This window comes from Phyllobates terribilis, unplaced genomic scaffold (assembly GCF_046119375.1).
Source record: "Phyllobates terribilis strain yellow unplaced genomic scaffold, ASM4611937v1 Scaffold_8__6_contigs__length_399053987, whole genome shotgun sequence".
NCBI classification, from domain to species: Eukaryota; Metazoa; Chordata; class Amphibia; order Anura; family Dendrobatidae; genus Phyllobates; species Phyllobates terribilis.
This window is the reverse complement of record NW_027362768.1, coordinates 127,000,985-127,020,744: the sequence shown is the minus strand read 5'-3', so window position 1 is coordinate 127,020,744 and position 19,760 is coordinate 127,000,985.

The following is a 19,760-nucleotide window of genomic DNA, read 5'->3' as shown; positions in this document are numbered from 1 at the left end:
CAGGACAGGATGTTTGTGTCTTAAACATGCTCTAAACTTTATTACAAAACACAGGGCTAATATACACCCTGAAGGCAGGAAACGGATTTGCCATATATGGTTCGATTATACAGTTTAGCTGAACAAGCGAAAAAGCTAGTTTCTGTATGCTTTAAAATATTTAATTAGACGTATCTGGTTAGCAAGGCCACATTATCTTCTTGCAAGAACACATTATTGCTACAAGAAGAAACATCTGGCCAGGGAGGACACGTTATCTTTTTAGCAAGGACACGCTATTGATACAAGAAGGAACATTTCAGCTTGCTGTTATTTTCACCTAAAGTAACTGTCAGACTTATATAGCATAGATGGGGCCTTTAAACTTGAGGGACTCCATCTTCTGCTATAACATTCCATCCTTTTGTTCCTTCATTTATCAATACGAATCTCTATGTTTTCTTTTAGTACAACGCTGATTACACATTAGAAAAAGCTTAAAAACCAAATAAACCGCAAGACACATTAGCAAAACCTGTAAAATAGCTTGCACTATACCAGCCAACCACCCACCGATACCTTTAAACCAATTTGCGGGATTTAGAAAGGAAAATCTCTGTGTGGAATTATTGGCCAAAGTATCTGAACAGTTCACCCAAAAGTTTATCTCTACCCATGAGACTGGGACAGCGAGAAAGGGTATGCTAGTGAACGTCACAGGGGCATGTGTACATATCCAACAGTTAGCAATGGTCTGGTTTTGCTCCTTTAGTCCATCGATTAGAGCAAGATGGTGTCTAATGAATCTATTGTCATCTCCATCCATGGTGCCTAACGTAGTCCATGCACCTGTGGTTGCAAGGATGCAGGTAAGTATAAACAATGTCATCATTCTTTGTCCGCTGGTTCTCCTAGTATCTTTTTGCAATGGGATGCGTGGATCCAGGTCTCTTTTCCCTCTAGCTTAAAGGCTGTACTTGTGGTCAGCAGAACTTGAAAGGGTCCGTCAAACCGTGGATCTAGGCTTTTCCTCACGTGTCTTTTTATAACCACCCAGTCTCCAGGTTGCAGCGTATGGCTGCTAGAGTCTTGATCTGGATCTGGAAGAGAACTGAAGACATTATCATGTATTTGCTTAAACTTTTTGTGTAAAGCCCTTACGTAGGAACTTAGCACATGGTTGTTCATTTCTAATGCTTGCGGATAGAAACACCCTAGGCTGGGTACGTTGCCAAACAATATCTCATATGGAGAGAGTCCAGTCTTTCTATTGGGCGTGTATCTTATTGAAAACAGAGCAAGCGGTAAACAGTCCGGCCATGGTTTTCCTGTCTCTGCCATGGCTTTCTGAATTTTTAATTTCAATGTCCCATTCAGTCTTTCCACTTTACCACTACTTTGCGGGTGATATGGGGTGTGGAATGCTTGTTGAATTCCTAGAGCTGACATGACTTCATTCATTATTTCACCTGTGAAGTGTGTACCTCTGTCACTCTCAATTACCTCTGGTACCCCATACCTGCAGACCACCTCCGCAAGCAGTTTCTTTGCGGTTGCCGCAGCCGTGGCTTTGGCAATCGGGAAAGCCTCTGGCCATCCTGAGAACAAATCAATACAGACCAACACATATTCCCATGATCCTGACTTTGGCAGCTGAATATAATCAATTTGCAGTCTCTGGAATGGATAGAGGGGCCGGGGGGTGTGTTTGGGTGGTGTTTTAACTACTCTACCCTGATTATGTGTAGCACATATCATGCACCCTTGTACCAGGTTTTCAATACAGGTGGAGAATCCTGGTGCCACCCAATGTTTCTGCATCACACTCATCACACCCGTTTTAGATTGGTGTGTCGGCCCATGTAGTATCTGGGCAGCTGCTGGGTACAGTGCCCTTGGAAGGCATCGTCGTGTCCCTTTCCCCCATACCCCATTTGCTTCATTCAGACATGCACCTTCCTTTAACCACTTATCAACCTCCTCCTTTTGAGCCTGAGCCTGCATTTGGGATAAGATGTCCTCCGACACAAAGGGGTTTTTAGGGGCACTTATCTGACGTACTGTTGACCCTTGTTGCGGCTTACAGGCTGCTGTTTTTGCCGCTGCATCTGCCATCACGTTTTCTCTGCTTACCTGGTCGGTGCGTCTGGTATGTGCTCTTACCTTTATGACAGCTACTTGTTTGGGTAGTTGTAGCACATCAATTAACTGCTGGACCGCATCAGCATTCTTAATGGGGTGTCCAGCTGCCATCAGGAAACCTCTTGACTTCCATATGGGACCAAAATCGTGCGATATACCTAATGCGTACCTAGAATCTGTGTAAATGTTAACAATACTACTTTCCGCTAGTTTACAGGCCTCGGTTAGGGCTCTAAGTTCAGCTTCTTGAGCCGATTGGTGTGGGAGCATTGGTTCTGCCTTGATTACTGCATTGAGGGAGACAACTGCATATCCAGTATGGAAGGTACCTGAATCGTCCTGATGACGGGATCCATCTATAAAAAATTCAAAATCTGCATTTTGTAATTCATGTTCAAATACAGTAGGTAAACCTGCCGTTTCTTGTGCCATCATTTGTACACAGTCATGAGTAACATCCTCTCTTGGATCTTCCTTATAAAGCACAGTACCTGACCCCTCTAAAATGTCCTGGCTTTTTACATCCGTAACACAGTTTCTGTCCTCCTCCTTCAGTCCGTCCTCTGCCTCTGTTGTTTCTGGGGGTCGTCTCTACTATATGTATTCTGGCAGCTCTTTTTGCCTGCGCTATGTCATGCTGTGCCCCCTGAGCTATTCTAGCCAAATCCTCTGCTTTCACTGATCTCCAGTCCGGTCTACTTGCTTTTACCTTCTCTGCAATCTCTTTCTTTAGTCCATTCATGAAAGCACTTGCTAATACCCTCTCACTAGTCTTATTCCCGGGGTTGAACCCCATTTCTGACCAGGTTTTCTTTAGAGCATAGAAATAATCCTTAGGATCTTCCTCCTTCCCCTGCACTCTATCTTCTAGTGTAACTTGCTTTTCTGCTTGCCTGTCTTGACATGCTTTTACCAACGCTGCTGCGAATAGGACTCCAGCTGCTGCATCATTAGATTCTGCATCTACGGGTCCGGTCCTATTGGCATACTGTTTTTTTTGTCTCATCTATCAACCTATCATAGCGGGCTTCATCTGCCAATTTTCCCTTAATTACCCCCTGCAGATCTATTCTAGTGGCATGGTACGTATCCTGTATGGTGGTGATCATTCTAGCGAAACCCATAGGGGACTGGGATGGGTCTGGCAGCTGGGAGATCAACGCCAACTGCTCTGAGGGACTCCATGGTCTATACATTAACATTGTACGAGCTTCCTGACCTGGAACCACTGCATCACCCCCTGCTGCTGCAGCTGCTGCTCCCGGTGCTCCTGGCACAACTACCGTCCTCATTGGGAATAGTCTAGCTGGGTGGGGTCTCGGTCCTCCACATGCCACACAGATGTCTACTGTCAAGGGGTTCTGCTGTCCACATCTGGGGCAAACCCAACAATTGGGTTCCTGAGAATTCTGATACTGGGGTGGGGGTGACGTCGGGAGCGGACAGGGAGGAAAATCTGTCATTCCGGTTTTTGTCAGTCTGTAATGTCCGTCTCCTAATTTTTCAATCTTTCCTTGAAAATAAGCGCATGCATTCATCCATACATCTACTGTCCCTAACAGACCCTTATCTTTCAGCCATCCATGATAGGAGTTAAAGAAGGATTTCCATTTCTCTCCATTCATCTCTCCATTCTCATTCATTCCCGCTTTATACAATATTTTGTCAATTCCAATCAGTGCCTGTTTCCCTTCTCTGCGTACCACTAAGTCTTTGGCTATAATGCCTTCCTTGGCATTTTGGTTCCCCATTTTTTCGGTTCTCCTCACCTAGAAGAGACTCCTCAGTCACTTAGACAATGGTCATTTAGACAATGGGCCACAAAGGTTTCTGAACCATTCCACTACTAGCCTCTCTAGGACTTATACGCCAACCAGTAAAACAGACCAAAAACACCAATCCCGAGACACACCCACAACACAATCATCGGATCCATACTTTCATTCTTAAATTCTCCAAAGGATAGAAGGCAGGACTGATCTGAGGGAATTCTACTGGTTGAAAGGGACCTGAGCCATACAACAATCTGTGAATTACCTGGGGAGCCGACCGCTCGGGGGTGAGGGAGTCTCTTCTATGCAGTGATATAAATAGGTAGAATATAACAGTTATTCTTACCTCAGTGCGGTATATATCACCAACAGAGAGCTTCACTCGTCCCACGTCTTGGACCGGTCGAGCACCCCTGGGTAGATTAACTCAAGGTCCCTGTTCGAGGCGCCAGCTGTCGTCACTGCATTCTTGGTCTTCTATCCTTTGGATTACGATATCGGAGAGAATGAAGACACAGGACAGGATGTTTGTGTCTTAAACATGCTCTAAACTTTATTATAAAACACAGGGCTAATATACACCCTGAAGGCAGGAAACGGATTTGCCATATATGGTTCGATTATACAGTTTAGCTGAACAAGCGAAAAAGCTAGTTTCTGTATGCTTTAAAATATTTAATTAGACGTATCTGGTTAGCAAGGCCACATTATCTTCTTGCAAGAACACATTATTGCTACAAGAAGAAACATCTGGCCAGGGGGGACACGTTATCTTTTTAGCAAGGACACGCTATTGATACAAGAAGGAACATTTCAGCTTGCTGTTATTTTCACCTAAAGTAACTGTCAGACTTATATAGCATAGATGGAGCCTTTAAACTTGAGGGATTCCATCTTCTGCTATAACACTACCAAGCTGGAAGCTTTAAATATCTCATCTAATTCCCCCCATGTTCAAACAGCCGTGTCTTTTTTTGGGATCTTCTCAGTCTGTTTGCCTTGTTCAAGGTTCAGGTCCCTGACTCGCCGCCCCACCATACTTTGACGGCAATTCGAAGATGTGCCGGGGGTTCAACAATCAGTGCTGGTTACATTTTGAACTTCTTCGTCACCTCTTTCTGTCAGACCGAACAAAGGTAGCATTCCTGATGTCGCACCTTGGAGGCGAGGCCCTGGCATGGCTGAATCCATTATGGGAGAGAGAGGACCCGATCATCTCCAATTTGCCAGCATTCTTGGAGGCTTTTCGTAAAGTATTTCATGAACCTGGGCGAACCACTTCTTCGGCTTCTGCTCTTCTCCATTTACGTCAGTCCAGCTCATTGGTAGGACAATATGTGGTACGCTTCTGCACTCTGGCATCCGAACTCGGATGGAATAACGAAGCTTTAGTGGCGACAAGCTTTGGTGGTGACGTTCTGGGAGGGCCTTTTGGGAAACATTAAGGATGAGCTAGCTGGTCGTGATCTACCAACTACCATCGATGACCTGATCTCCCTCTCCATCCGTATAGACCTTAGTTTCCAGGACCATTCCCGAGAGGTGGTATGCAAGAGAAGAACACAGCACCTGGCTCCATCCTTCCAAAGGCTGCTTGTTCCTCTGCCGTCCCCTGCTGAGGTTTCACCTGAACCCATGCAGGTTGACTGCTTTGTCCTAGCTTAACAATGACAGAGGGATCGCCGCGCTAAAGGCCAGTCCCTGTACTGTGGAGACATAGGTCACTTCATTCGCGCCTGTCCGGTGAAGCCAGAAAACTCCAGCGTCTAGGGTTGGAAGGAGAGGCCTCCCTAGACGGAAGAGACACCTCTCTATCCATGACCCTTACCATAGCCATGACAAACGGTGTAGCCCAGTTTATTGAGACTGCGTATTTGGATTCCAGGGCAGCAGGAAATTTTATCCTCCAGACTGTAGTAGATTATCTCCAAATTCCAGTTCATCTGCTCAAAACCCTTCTGGCTATAACATGTGTCGATGGGAGAACTCTTCGGGAGATGGTCCGTCTGGTCACAGAGCTGCTCGAGGTCCGCATAGGGATGCTTCATACTGAGAAAGTAATCTTCTATGTTCTTACCCACATGTCTCATGTCTTTCTCTTAGGCCTACCATGACTACGACAACACAAACCTGTGTTGGACTGGAGGACTGGAGAGGTGCTCCACGGGGGACATTCCTGCCATGATAAGTGTCTGACCACTGTAAGTCTGGCTAAGGCTCCAGCTTTGCTGCCTGATCTTCCGTCTGTCTATTGGTCTTTTGCTGATGTATTCAACAAGAAGGAAGCGGAGACTTTGCCGCCTCAAAGGTTGTATGACTGCCATATTGACTTGATTCCTGGATCTACACCCCCTAGAGGTCGAATTTATCCACTGTCTCCAGCTGAGACTCAAGCTATGTCAGAATACATTCAGGAGAATTTGGCCAGAGGGTTCATTCGGAAGTCCTCCTCTCCCACTGGGGCCGGGTATTTCTTCATCAAAAAGAAAGACGGGTCGCTCCGACTCTGTATAGACTATCGGGGCCTCAACCAGATCACGGTAAAAAATAAATACCCTATTCCACTAATCCCTGAGTTGTTTGATCGTTTAAGTGGTGCCAGGATCGTCACCAAATTAGACTTAAGAGGTGCCTATAATCTAATCCGCATTCGCTGGAGAGACAAGTGGAAGACGGCCTTCAACACCAGGGACGGACATTATGAGTACCGAGTGATGCCCTTCGGTCTCAGTAACGCACTGGTAGTTTTTCAAGAGTTCGTCAATGATATCTTTCGGGATCTGCTCTTTTCCTGCATTGTTGTGTATCTTGACGATATTTTGGTCTTTTTCCAATGATGTGGCCTCCCACAGACCGGCGGTTCAGCAAGTTTTTCAGCGTCTTAGGGAGAACCGACTCTACGCCAAGTATGAGAAATGTGTGTTTCAACAGTCCGACCTTCTCTTCTTGGGTTACGTTATTTCAGATACCAGACTCAGGATGGATCCTGAGAAAGTCTCCTCCATCCTTAAATGGCCACTGCCCATTGGAGTCAAAGCAATTCAGAGATTCCTTGGTTTTGCTAATTATTATTGACAATTCATTCCTCATTTCTCCTAACTTACCGCTCCCATCTCTGCCATTACCTGAAAAGGAGCCGATCCAAAAAAATAGTCGCCAGAAGTCGAAGAGGTCTTCCACACTCTGAAATGCTCCTTCTTCCTCGCTCTCATTCTGCATCGTCCAAACTTGAACAAATGATACTTCCTGTAATGCACACGCCCGTACTGACTGGCGTGTGTGTGTTTAGTGGTTCCACTGTGCCATGAACCGGAGAGTGCCTGGAGGGGCGTAACTAAGTATCTGCCCGATCCGACCAAGGTCGCACGACGGCATACGATGCCAGTGCACCAAGGAGGAACCGAGCAGAGGGACCAGGGTCTACTCCAGGTCAGACTCCGGACACGGCTGTTGATCCACACCAGGGAATACAGGAACAGGCAGACTAGAGCGCAGGCTGGGTAGGGTCCAGCACAGACTGGGAGGCGAGTTCAGAGCCGCAGATGCGGTAAACAAACAGAGTAAAGCGAAACTGCAGACGCGGTAGACAAGGCTGAGCAGAGCGAAACCGCAGACGCGGTGGACAAGGCTGAGCAGAGCGAAACCGCAGACACGGTGGACAAGGCTGAGCAGAGCGAAACCGCAGACGCGGTGGACAAGGCTGAGCAGAGCGAAACCACAGACGCGGTGGACAAGGCTGAGCATAGCGAAACCGCAGACGCGATGGACAAGGCTGAGCAGAGCGAAACCGCAGATGCGGTGGACAAGGCTGAGCAGATCAAAACCACAGATGCGGTGGACAAGGCTGAGCAGAGCGAAACCGCAGACGCGGTGGACAAGACTGAGCAGAGTGAAACCGCAGACGCGGTGGACAAGGCTGAGCAGAGCGAAACTGCAGACGCGGTGGACAAGGCTGAGCAGGGCGAAACCGCAGACGCGGTGGACTAGGCTGAGCAGAGCGAAACCGCAGACGCGGTGGACAAGGCTGAGATAAATCGCCGAAGAGGTAAACAAAGACAAAGCAAAAGGGATAGGGCTCTGTTCACACGGAACAGACTGGAAAAGAAAAGCAGAACCAGATACACACAAGGTACTTGCAAAGAAGTAGCGAAAGGACTCCAACTCACAAACGGAAGTACAATGACAATGAGTAGAAGTTAGGTGCAGGTTCAAACACTGCAGAAAAAGGGAGCAAACGGACATAAAGACAAAACAGGTAAGAAACTAGGAGACCGTTCAGACAAGAACAGTTACTGCAACAAAATGCACGATCGAGCCTAGGTAAAGCCAAGCGCTGGTTCAGACACTGCAGAAAAACGGAACAAACGGACATAAAGACAAAACAGGTAGGAAGCTAGGAGACAGTTCAGACAGGAACTGTACTGCAACAAATACAGGAGGGAGACAAACAGGCTAGGAACGTGTTCAGACAGGCCTGGAAATACAGCCTCCAGGAAGGCAGAGAGACAGCTGGCTAGAGTGCACAGACAGGACACAGTTCAGACACGGGAACTGATACCGTAAGGCGGGAAACATAGACAGGACCTGGCATGTCAGCGACCAGAAGCCAACTGACAGAACAAGATGCTCAGGCATGGATTCCAAGAAGGAGCTGGTTTAAATACCAGGTGAGAGACAGCAATAGGCTGAGGACGCATCAGGGGTGTGTCCGCAGCAGCTACAAGAATCAGGAAGTTCAGCGGGCGTCGCCCTAAACAGCAAGAGCAAAGCAAAGCAGACAACATGGAAAGAAGCCAGAGTGGCAGTCTGGACAGGAGATCAAGTGCGCGCTCTTGCACAGTGGGAGATGGACCACTATACAAGTACGTCACCAGGTATGTTACACTTCCTAGAGGTGGACGCATTCTCGTTTAATGACTGGGGCTGTGCTCACTCAAAAGTCTTCCTCGGGTCGTTGAGTGTCCTGCAGTTTCTTCTCTAAGGCTTTCTCTGCTCCGGAGCGTAAATGCTCAATCAGTGACCGGGAGTTACTCACCATTAAGATGGCTTTGGAGGAGTGGCGGTATCTGCTTGAAGGAGCAGTCTATAAGGCGGTCATCTACACGGATCATAAGAACCTGGCGTACCTCCAGTCTGCCCAAAGACTTAATCCATGCCAGGCCAGGTGCTCTTTGTTTTTTGCCCGCTTTCATTTTTTTCTACATTTCAGGTTCGGTGACAAAAATATCAGGGCTGATGCCCTGTCTCGCTCATTTCTGTCCCAGGACCAAGAGGAGGACCCTCAACTAGTCATTGCACCATCCAAGATGGTTACTGTCGCTCTAGTCAGATTTTCGCGAATTCCCCCAGGAAAGACCCTTGTGGCCGAATCCGCGAGGGAGTGAGTTTTGTCTTGGGGCCACTCATCCAATGTGGCTGGTCATGTGGAACAAAGGAAGACGTTGTAACTGATTTCTCGCCACTACTGGTGGCATTCTATGAGGAGGGAGATCTATGCCTTCTTGGCTGCTTGTCCAATTTGTGCCCGCAATAAGGTCTCCAGGCGACTTCCTACTGGTCCTCTCCTGCCATTACTCATGTCGTCGGTCCTGTGGCAGCATATAGCAAGGGACTTCATCACGGATTTGCCAATATCTGAAGGTTGCACCGTCATCTGGGTAGTCATGGATCACTTCTCCAAAATGGTGCATTTTACCCCGTTGTCTGCTCTTCCGTCTGCTCCCGAACTGGCTGACAGCTTCATTAAACATATTTTTCGACTTCATGGATTTCCTTGTCACATTGTAGCCGATCGAGGTTCGCAATTCACTTGCAAATTCTGGCGAGGCCTCTGTAAGCATCTGGATATCGTCTTGGATTTCTCCTCGGTCTATCACCCTCGGTCCAATGGGCAAGTGGAGCGTGTCAACCAGGTTCTGGGCAGCTATCTGCGACACTTCTGGGTGAAGTTACTTCCCTGGGCTGAGTTCTCAAATAACAATCACATTGGTGAAGCTTCGGGAGAGTCTCCTTTCTACATTGTTTTCGGTCAGCAACCCAAGGTTCCTCTCCCGGTGACAGTTCCTTCTGATGTTCCTGTGGCAAATGTCCGCTCGAAGGATTTTGTAAAGTTGTGAGGAGACACCAAAGCCGCTCTAGAAGCGTCCTCCTCCCGTATGAAGAGACATGCAGACAAAAGACGTCTGAATTCTCCTTGGTTCTGCCCTGGCGACAAGGTATGGCTCTCGGTCAGGTAGGTGCGGCTGAAAGTTCCCTCTAACAAGTTGGATCCTTGTTTATCGGTCCTCTTGAAGTGTTGAAGCAGATCAACGAGGTCTCCTATAAACTGAAGTTGCCTCCTTCGTTACGGATTCCGAATACCTTCCACGTGTCTCTGCTGAAGCCGGTCATCCTGAGTTCCTTCTTCAAGGATCCTGGCACCAGGCCCGCACCAGCCACATCAGATGATGTTTTGAAGTGGAGAACATCTTGGCCATGAAGAGGGTAAGAGGCAAGACTTTCTTTCTTATTGACTGGAAGGGATTCGGTCCCGAAGAGAGGTCCTGGGAGCCTAAGGTGAACATTCACGCTCCGATTCTCCTCCGGAAATTCCTTGATGGCCTGAAGAGGGGGGGGGGGATAAAGGAGTGGTACTGTTAGTGCCACGCTGGATCCCCGCTCTGACAGGCAGGGTCTCTGGTGTGTCAGTACACTTACCCACGCTGGGGCTGGCGCTTTCCCCTCTCGTGCTCTGCCTTCTTCTAGCAGGGCTTCCGGCCGTGTCCTTGGGGCACGCGCGTGTGCTCCTGCCCTCTTAAAGGGCCAGCGCGCACTGGCTATTACATTCCCAGCCAATGGTTGTGGGACATGTCATATATATTGCTCCCTTCCTGTTCTACAGTCTATGTTGTAAAGGTTGCGTACACGCTACTACGTCTAACTATCTACGCGCAATTGAGCCTGCTGCACTCCGGTGCAACCCAGCCTTCCACACTCCGGTGCAAACCAGCCTGTTGCACTCCGGTGCAACCCAGCCTGCCGCACTCCAGTGCAACCCAGCCTGCCGCACTCCGGTGCAACCCAGCCTGCCGCACTCCAGTGCAACCCAGCCTGCCACACTCCGGTACAACCCAGCCTGCCGCACTCCAATGCAACCCAGCCTGCCACACTCCGGTACAACCCAGCCTGCCGCACTCCAGTGCATTCCAGCATGTCGCACTCCGGTGCATTCCAGCCTGCCGCACTCCGGTGCATTCCAACCTGCCGCACTCTGATGCAACCCAGCCTGCCGCACTCTGGTGCTATCCTGCTTGCCGCCTTTGAGCGCCACCCTGTCTGTCCTACTGGGTCCGGCTGCTGCGCATCTGTTGGTCTGTTCTGGAGTGGCACTTGGCGTTCATTGGGAGCCAAGCCTAACCTCACCATCAGAGGCTCTAACAAACAGTCCGGTGCTCTCTTAGTCATGCCCCTCCAGGTTCTCCAAGGTCCGTGGCACAGTGGATCCACAAACCACATTCGTGACAGAAGAATCTATATCCGAGTCTCTGTTTATGCTCTCTCTCTTTTTGCCTGAGCCTCTACTTCTGCTTTCTTGACTTCTGCGTCTGCCTCCTTTTTTGCAAAGGAACATCTTATTTTGGATAACTCTGTGTTTATGTATGACTGAGCAAAATGTTTAGATGAATTTGATCTATGCGATCTGGTTTCTTGTCAATGGATGATACGAAGTTCTGCCTTATCCTTATGTGGCGCCCCGAGGGTTCAGTCGCCACAGGGGTACTGCACCTCATAAAGAGGTGTGGTATCTCCTCTTCCAGGTAAGGATGGAGCATCACACAGGATCCCACCTTCGCATTCAACACTACACCACTCCTGTTCTGTAAGGGGCCAGATAGCACCATAGTGCTGCCCCGGGCCAGGATAGAGGAGTTGGGGGGAACCAAAGAGAGGGGGAACCATGTAGTGAGTGAGGGTGGAGGAAGCATTTACATTCTACACATTAGCAAAATTCTATAAATTAGGAGGCCATCTTTAGTTCAAGGTCTTTGATTGTGAGGTCTTCAGTCGGGGTCCAGCAAGTGTCTGTAGCTGGCTGAAGAGTCACGGTCCTCGCTCTCAGGCCTTGAGACGAGGAGCAGGGCGGAGGTAACTAGAGCACTCTGCCCTGGTCAGGGTCCTGTTCTAAGAAGGCCTTGGAGGGGAGCAGAGGAGAGAGGCTCCACAGGTGAAAGGATCCCGGGGGGATACGGACGGAGCGGAGTCGCCACCTGTATTCTTCACTCTGGCCTAGCCAGAGGGACTCCTGCCACAAGATGGGTACCGGCCCCCAATATCTGACTTTGTACTTCATGTCACTGTTGGAAAAGCCCGGAGGCTTAGTGGATCCCAGTGGGAACACGAGAGGGAGAAAAGAGGAAGGAGAGGAACACACTAACGGGGTCTTGACAGGTGCTCCTGATATACCTGGAAAGTGCTGAACCCCTTCCTGGTGGCCGCAGTACGCCGTGTGTAGCAGAGAGAAGCTTTGCGGCTGGAAGTGCATCTAAAGTGAGTAAAGACCTGGATGACTTCACCTACTGCCTCTGCTTGTTCATTCCTGCGTGGCAATGCACCCACCACAACTCTCCAGATCCTCCACACTGCCCTGAGGCCTACTCCGCCTGTGGGGAGTAGTACCAACACAGCTGCCTAACACCGGCCTCAGAGGACTGCAGCAGCGCTGGTGGCCTTCACCAGATGCCACAGGTGGCGTAGTCGAATAGTACCACTCAATTAAGCCCATTTTTTTATGTGACAGCCCTGGGCACGGAACGGGTCAAGGCCACGACTGCATCCCCCCACACCATCTGCAAGGCCCGGCTCCAAATATCCCCCCCACAGCTCAGGGAGGGCGTCACACTTAACACCCTGCACCATGGTGTCTCTTTCTCGGTCTATTGATTCTGCTTTGCTTAGCTCAGACAAGGCTTCATCGATATTACAGTCTTTTACAAAAGTCGCATACCTTGCAGACAGTCTCTTGTATCTTTCGTGAGTTGTGTTCAGCTGTCTAATAGTGTCTTGAAAACTGACTGATCACTTTTGTAGTGTTGAAAACCCAACATGAGGGAGGCGACTCATTCCCGTAGACCTTCCAGGTTATCGCAGAGCTCATGTTTTGTGGCATGGTAATTTTCAATGACTTCTAGCGTCGGTTTGAGAGAGTGCATTGGTTGTGCAATTTTGTCTGCTGCAAGTGTGGGCTCTGTTTCCTGCTGTTCATAATGTTCAAAATCAGGTTGCACTTGCTGTATTTCAGTGCTGGGAGATTGTGTGGGACATTTTTCGCACATTTTGATTTTTTGGGTGCGAAACTTACTACACAGCTCCTATGGGTCACTCCAATAAGATTCCCAAAATATTTTGAGTGAATTGTGGGGTTTCCAGTCTGGGTGACCATTGCTATGTGAAAAATTGTTTTAACAGTCTGAGGTAAAATACACAGAAAGTCTCTTTAAAAGGTTGGAACTGAGGTGAAACTGCGCATAACATAAACTGTTCTTTAATTGTGCAAGCAAGGGGTTAATTTAAATGTGAAATGGCTTGGTGACATTTGTACCAGGACCAGCGCAGGCTCAGCGTCCGTAGACTTTTATGTAGAACCACAGCGATGGTGCAATTTAAGACTTGATTTATTGAAAACCGGATACAGAAATAATATTTGATGATACTATACTGTCTCTTTCTCTGAAGCCACTGATGTCAGTTGCTGCTGGTCAGAAGTTGATGACTTCGTTAGCCCAGTTAGTGGTTCCTGTCTCACAGTAGCTCTGGCGATAAAATGGCTGTCAAGAGCAAGTAACCCACCAACTGCCATGCAAAGCCACGCCCAGTTTGAACCAACTTAATTGGAATGAATGAGAAAGAGCGGTAAACAAATACTGGCCAGCAGATGGCGACGTAGCAAGATAATACATTCAGTAGATAACAAATTTAGTACTCATTTTCTAAGATATGCAAAACAAACATCTGAACAGTAATTATCTCTGGGGGAACAGCAGAATTTTTAACATTGCATTGTGGCATTGCATGCAAATTTAGTATTATGAACATAGAATAATAAAAGATTAAATAGTTTATGTCTGATGCCATTATATTATCATCCACTAGATGGTGAGATAATACAGCAATATATTCCTAGAGCCTAATTAGCTGCCACACGTCTCATCTATATACTGTTGCCATCGAAGTTAGTTTAGATTTTAGATATTTTAATTAGAAGCTCATGTTGTTTTATCTTATATATATGAACCAAATACTTTGAATATTTACAGCGTGAGGCAGTGAAGGGATCATATGCGAGGGATGGTATGTGTCTCCTAGGATGTGCATAGAGGCATATTGAACTCGCTGGAGTGCATTGCAATTATAGACACAGCTGTGGTTGCAGTGCAGGAACAGCAGCAGCAGCACACTAATGAACTGATTGTGCAGCAGATTGTGGCTCTGCGAGAGACGCCACTAGTACTGAACTCGGAACGTCGTGAGGCCCAGGACAAGGTCCATTCAGCGTTGAAGAAGCTGAGTCCGGAGGATGATGTAGAAGCCTTCCTCATAGTCTACGAGCGCACCACGGAGCGGGAGAACTTGCCAACTTCCCAGTGGGCTGAAGTGCTGGCTTCATCCCTGATGGGCGATGCACAGAAGGCCTACTTTGACCTCAGTCGGGATTATGCCCTAGACTATGGAAAGCTTAAAAGGTGAGATCCTTGCCCGACTGGAGGTTAATACATATGTGAGAGCCCAAAGGGTGTTTTTCTGGACCTTTGTGGAGGCCCGACCCACCAGGTCTCAGGCATATGACTTGCTGCAGCTAGTTAAAAGGGAACTCTGGCAGGCGCTATACAGCGTTGGGTGGGGCAAGGGGACCCGGGCACTCTGGAACAGCCTGATCGAGAGGTACACGATCACTCAGGACTTCATACGAGACTCTGCCCCATTGAGACTATCACGCCGGACCCTGCAAGCCCAGGAGCTGGGGAAAGGGTCACATCCCTCTGTTGGGGACAGTCAGATCCGTACCCATACTGAGGGGATAGCCCTGGAGTGAGGGTGGCAGGAGACCAGTTTCCCAGTCGTACCATCAGGCGGTGCTAGAGATGGCCCACACACACATGCTGGGTGCGATAGGACTCAAGGAAGCCCGGTACTTAGGGTACGTGATTGGCTGCGGGGTTATGAAACCCCAAATAAACAAGATTGAGAACATTCAAAACTGGCCCAGGCCTTTGAGTACAAAACAGGTGAGAGCGTTCCTCGGCATCATTGGGTACTATTGACGGTTTATACCTAATTTTGCTGGGAGATCACCAACCCCTAACCGATCTGTTAAAGAGTAAGAAGTCAATTATGGTACAAGTGGAGGAAGCGTTCCAGTCCATGAAGTCGGTGTGGTGTGGACAGCCGGTCCTCATCAGCCCCAACTTCAAGAAAAACTTTGTCGTACAAACGGATGCCTCTGATGTAAGCCTAGGTGCCATACTGGCGCAAGACGTGAACGGAGATGAACATCCAGTCACCTACTTGAGCAGAAAACTTACCCAGCAAGAAAAACTTATAGCGTAGTGGAGAAGGAGTGCTTGGCTATTAAGTAGGCCTTGGAGTCCCAATTATTTGTTTGGACGACAGTTTCGTTTGGTAACGGATCATTCACCCCTAGTCTGGATGAGAAATGCAAAGGAGAGGAATGCTCGGGTCACCAGTAGAGATGAGCGAACATTTCAATGTTCGGTTCAAAAAAGTTCGCAGGAGAATTAGACATTTGCTTTATTTGTTCGTCGAACATTCGACAAACATTCCCGAACACCATAGGAGTCAATGGGGAGGACCAAAAAATGCATATACAACACCTACAAAGAGACCCAAAAGCTGCCAAAATACATCAAATTAGGTGTAGACAGCAGGGAAGTGCCATCAATTGACCCAGAGTACAAGTACTATAATTATTATTACTATGACGACTTTTATTCTGTGGCGCTTTAGATGTCAAAAGGGGTCACCGACTGGTACAAGAGGAGAGAGGACCCTGCCTGTGAGGTCGCACAAACAATCTGCAAGGCATGAGGGAGGATACAGTAGGTCAGGGTACAGCTAGTCGTGTAGTGGTATGCTGGAGCGAGGGTTACCGCAGATTGTACGCTTGTCACAAGAAGTGGGTCTTCAGCTTCCTTTTCAAGGTTTCCACGGTAGGTGACAGTCTGATGTGTTGGGGTACAGATTTATACAGTAGTAGAGATGCACTGGACCAATCTTGTATGCGATTGTGACCAGAAGAGATAAGAGGGAAGTAGAGAAGGAGATCTTGGAAGGATGGGAGGTTGCGTGCAGGTAACTAGTACAGGGAGAGTAGGTCACACATGTATGGAGGAAAAAGATTTCCGATGGCTTGGTATGCCAAAGTTAGGCTTTTCAACTGGAGTGTCGGGGCAACAGGGAGCCCGTGCAGGGATTGACAGAGGGGAGAAGCCTTGGAATAGTGGGGTGACAGGTGGATTAATTGTCCAGCACACTTTAGGATAGATTGGAGGGGTGTAAGAGTGGTAGAAGGGAGGCCACAGAGCAGGAGCTTGTAGTAAAACAGGCAGGAGACGATGAGGGCATGCACTGGTGTTTTTCTAGATGCATGGTTGAGGAATGTGCAGATCCCCGACATACTTTGGAGTTGGAGACAGCAGCAAGTGGAAAGGGCTTGGATCTGATGTTTGAAGGACAGATCAGAGTCAAGCTTGCGGGACTGGGGAGAGAGGGCAGCTATTCACTTTGATGGATAGGTCAGTTGGGGGGTGGTGGATGAGATGATGGACAGACGATGCATTCTGTTTTATCCATGTTAACTTTTACAAATCTAGCAGAGAAGAAATAAAGAAATATGAAATACAGGACACACATTGTGGGATTCTAGTTAGTAAAGAGGTGATATCAGGTCCAGAGAGGTAGATCTGTGTGTCATCAGCATAGAGCTGATACCGAAAGCCGTGAGACCATGAGCTGTCCCAGGCCAAAGGTGTAGATGGATAATAGCCTGGGTCCCAGAACATTACCCGTGCCCTCCCAAGTGCACTTACTGGGAATGACCGCGTAACCACAAACACGTGGACAAGTGAATGTGGCCAGGGATGGTTCGGAGCCAGTGCACAGTATTTCATCACAGCCATATTCTTTAGCTCGGTGAAAGAACTTAGGAAACTGTATCTACTCCAGCTGTCATTTCTCCCAGGAAGTCCTCTAATGCAGCTTCTTGCATAAGCAATGGCAGCCCTTCCAACATCAGCTCACACTTCTCGTTGGTGCTTAGCCACAGACAAAGATCTTTCTTTACGCCTTGAATTTAATCACTACAGAGTTGGACAATGGCCTGATCTGCAATGCGTTTTGAGAAATAACGTGCATAAGCAAAGCCACGGTTTAGGCCACTGAAGGTCGTTAAGCGAAACTCATACAGCTTTCCCACAGAATGAAAGAGGGTTATCAAGTCTTCCGAGACAGGCAAGACTTCCCTGTCCTCCCCAAGAGGAAGACTGTCCATGTTCTCGTCCTCCTCCTCCTCCTCAATATCACCCAATCCGCATTGAGATGAGATGAGGCTGGGCTGCATAGTTCCTTGCTCTGCCTGCAATGCATCCTCTTTAACAGTGAGCAGCGTGTGTTTCAGTAGACAGAGAAGCGGGATGGTGATGCTAGTTATGGCGTCATCTCCACTCACCATCTTGGTGGAGTCCTCAAAGTTTTGGAGGACGGCACAGATGTCAGACATCCATGCCCACTAATAAACTCTTATGTGCAGAGGCTGACCTGAATGCCGATGGGCATGTTGAAGCTAGTACTCAACAACTGCCCTCTGCTGCTCACAAATCCTTCCCAACATTGGTAACATTGATTTCCAACATGTGGTGACATCGCATAACAGTCGGTGATCTGGAAGCTGCAAACGCCGCTAAAGCACTGCCAGGGTGGCGGAAGCTATAACTGACTTTCTCAAATGGGCACACACGCGTTGTACTTTCACAAGCAGCTGTGGCAGATCCGGGTAGGTTTTGAGAAATCGCTGAACCACTAAGTTGAGCACATTTAGTGCTCTCTCATTACTAATGTGTAACCCTGTATGGAGAACAATATCAGCACCGAAAAATTGAAAGATGAAATATAGCCTGCTTTATATACATGGTACTAAGAAAAACAATTTTGATTCTGTCTTGTGTACCCCTGTGACAAAAATATCTGCACCAAAGAATTAATTTCACTAGAGTAGATCTAGTATAATGGTGACTGACAAATCTTCCACTACAGCCAAACCCAATGGAGACCCAATCAGGATACTCCACATTTACAAAAATTAGTGGCAGACACCATCAAAGTGGCATTGATTTCACCAGAGTAGAAGTAGTTTAATGGAGACAGAAACCTCTTCCACTACAGCCAAATCCAATAGATGGAGACCTAATCAGGATTCTCCACATTTCCAAAAATTAGCAAACACCAGCAAAGTGGCATCAATTTCACTACAGTACAAATAGTATAATTAGGACCGAAACTTCTTCCACTACAGCCAACCAAGTATGGAGACACAATCAGGACTGTTCACATTTAAGAAAATTAGGGCTCAAGACCTTTCCGTGGCCTACAGATTGGAGTTGGTGGAGTTCAACATTTTAGCTTTGTCATGTATAGAAGTAAGCAATCTTTTACGTGACCGCAACTGCGGTACCAAGGGCTGGCTGCAGGGCTGAGAGAGGGCAGAGTACTGTGAAACGGACAAACTGCTAGACCGTGAGTGAGGTGCAGGGGGATATTTTTCGGTGGATTGAGAAACATGTGGTGTGCTCAGTGACACAAACACAGCAGGCATGTCCGGTTCTGCTACAGCTGACAGACTCTCACTCAGCCTGACTGGAGTGAGTATACAACCATAGCTTCTGTGGTTGGAGACCTGCGTGGCAATACTTGGCGCTGTAACAGAGGAGGAGGAAGCAGCGATGCATTTGATGGGGCGGCTGATGGTTGTTTATTGAACACCAATTTTGAGTTTATCATGTTTGTGTACCCCTTTGTGGGGAACAATATCTGACCCAAATAATTGATTTCACTACAGCATAACTATACAAATGGATGGAGACCAAAACCTCTTCCACTACGACCAACCCAGGAGATGGAGACCTAACCAGGGGTGTTCACATTTCCCTAAATTAGGGCCTAACACCAACAAAGTGGCATCAATTTCACTACAGTAGAAATAGTGTAATTAGGACCAACACCTGTTCCAGTACAGCCAACTCAGGAGATGGAGACTCAGTCAGAAGTGTTCACATTTCCCTAAATGAGGGTCTAACATCAATTTCACTAGAGTATAACTATTATAAAGGAGACCGACACCTCTCCCACTACAGCCTACTCAATGGATGGAGACCCAATCAGGATTCTCCACATTTCCAAAAATTAGCAGCAGACACAAGCAAAGTGGCATCAATTTCACTACAGTAGAAATAGTGTAAATAAGACCCACACCTCTTCCAGTCCAGCCAACCCAGGAGATGGATACCTAACCAGGACTGTTCACATTTCCCTAAATTAGGGCCTAACACCACCGAAGTGGCATCAATTTCGTCAGACTACAAGTAGTTTAACAGAGACCCAAACCTTTCCCACTATAGCCAACCAAATGGATGGAGACCCAATCAGGGTTCTCCACTTTTCCCAAAATTAGGGCCTAAAACCTGCAGCAGCAGCAAGAGCAGGCACAGAAGCCATATGACAGACTGCAATTCCGCGAGATCAATATGCAGCACACTAAAAACTACAACATCGTCTACTCTGTACAGTCTGCAATTAGGGTGCAAAAGTCCTTGGAGATCC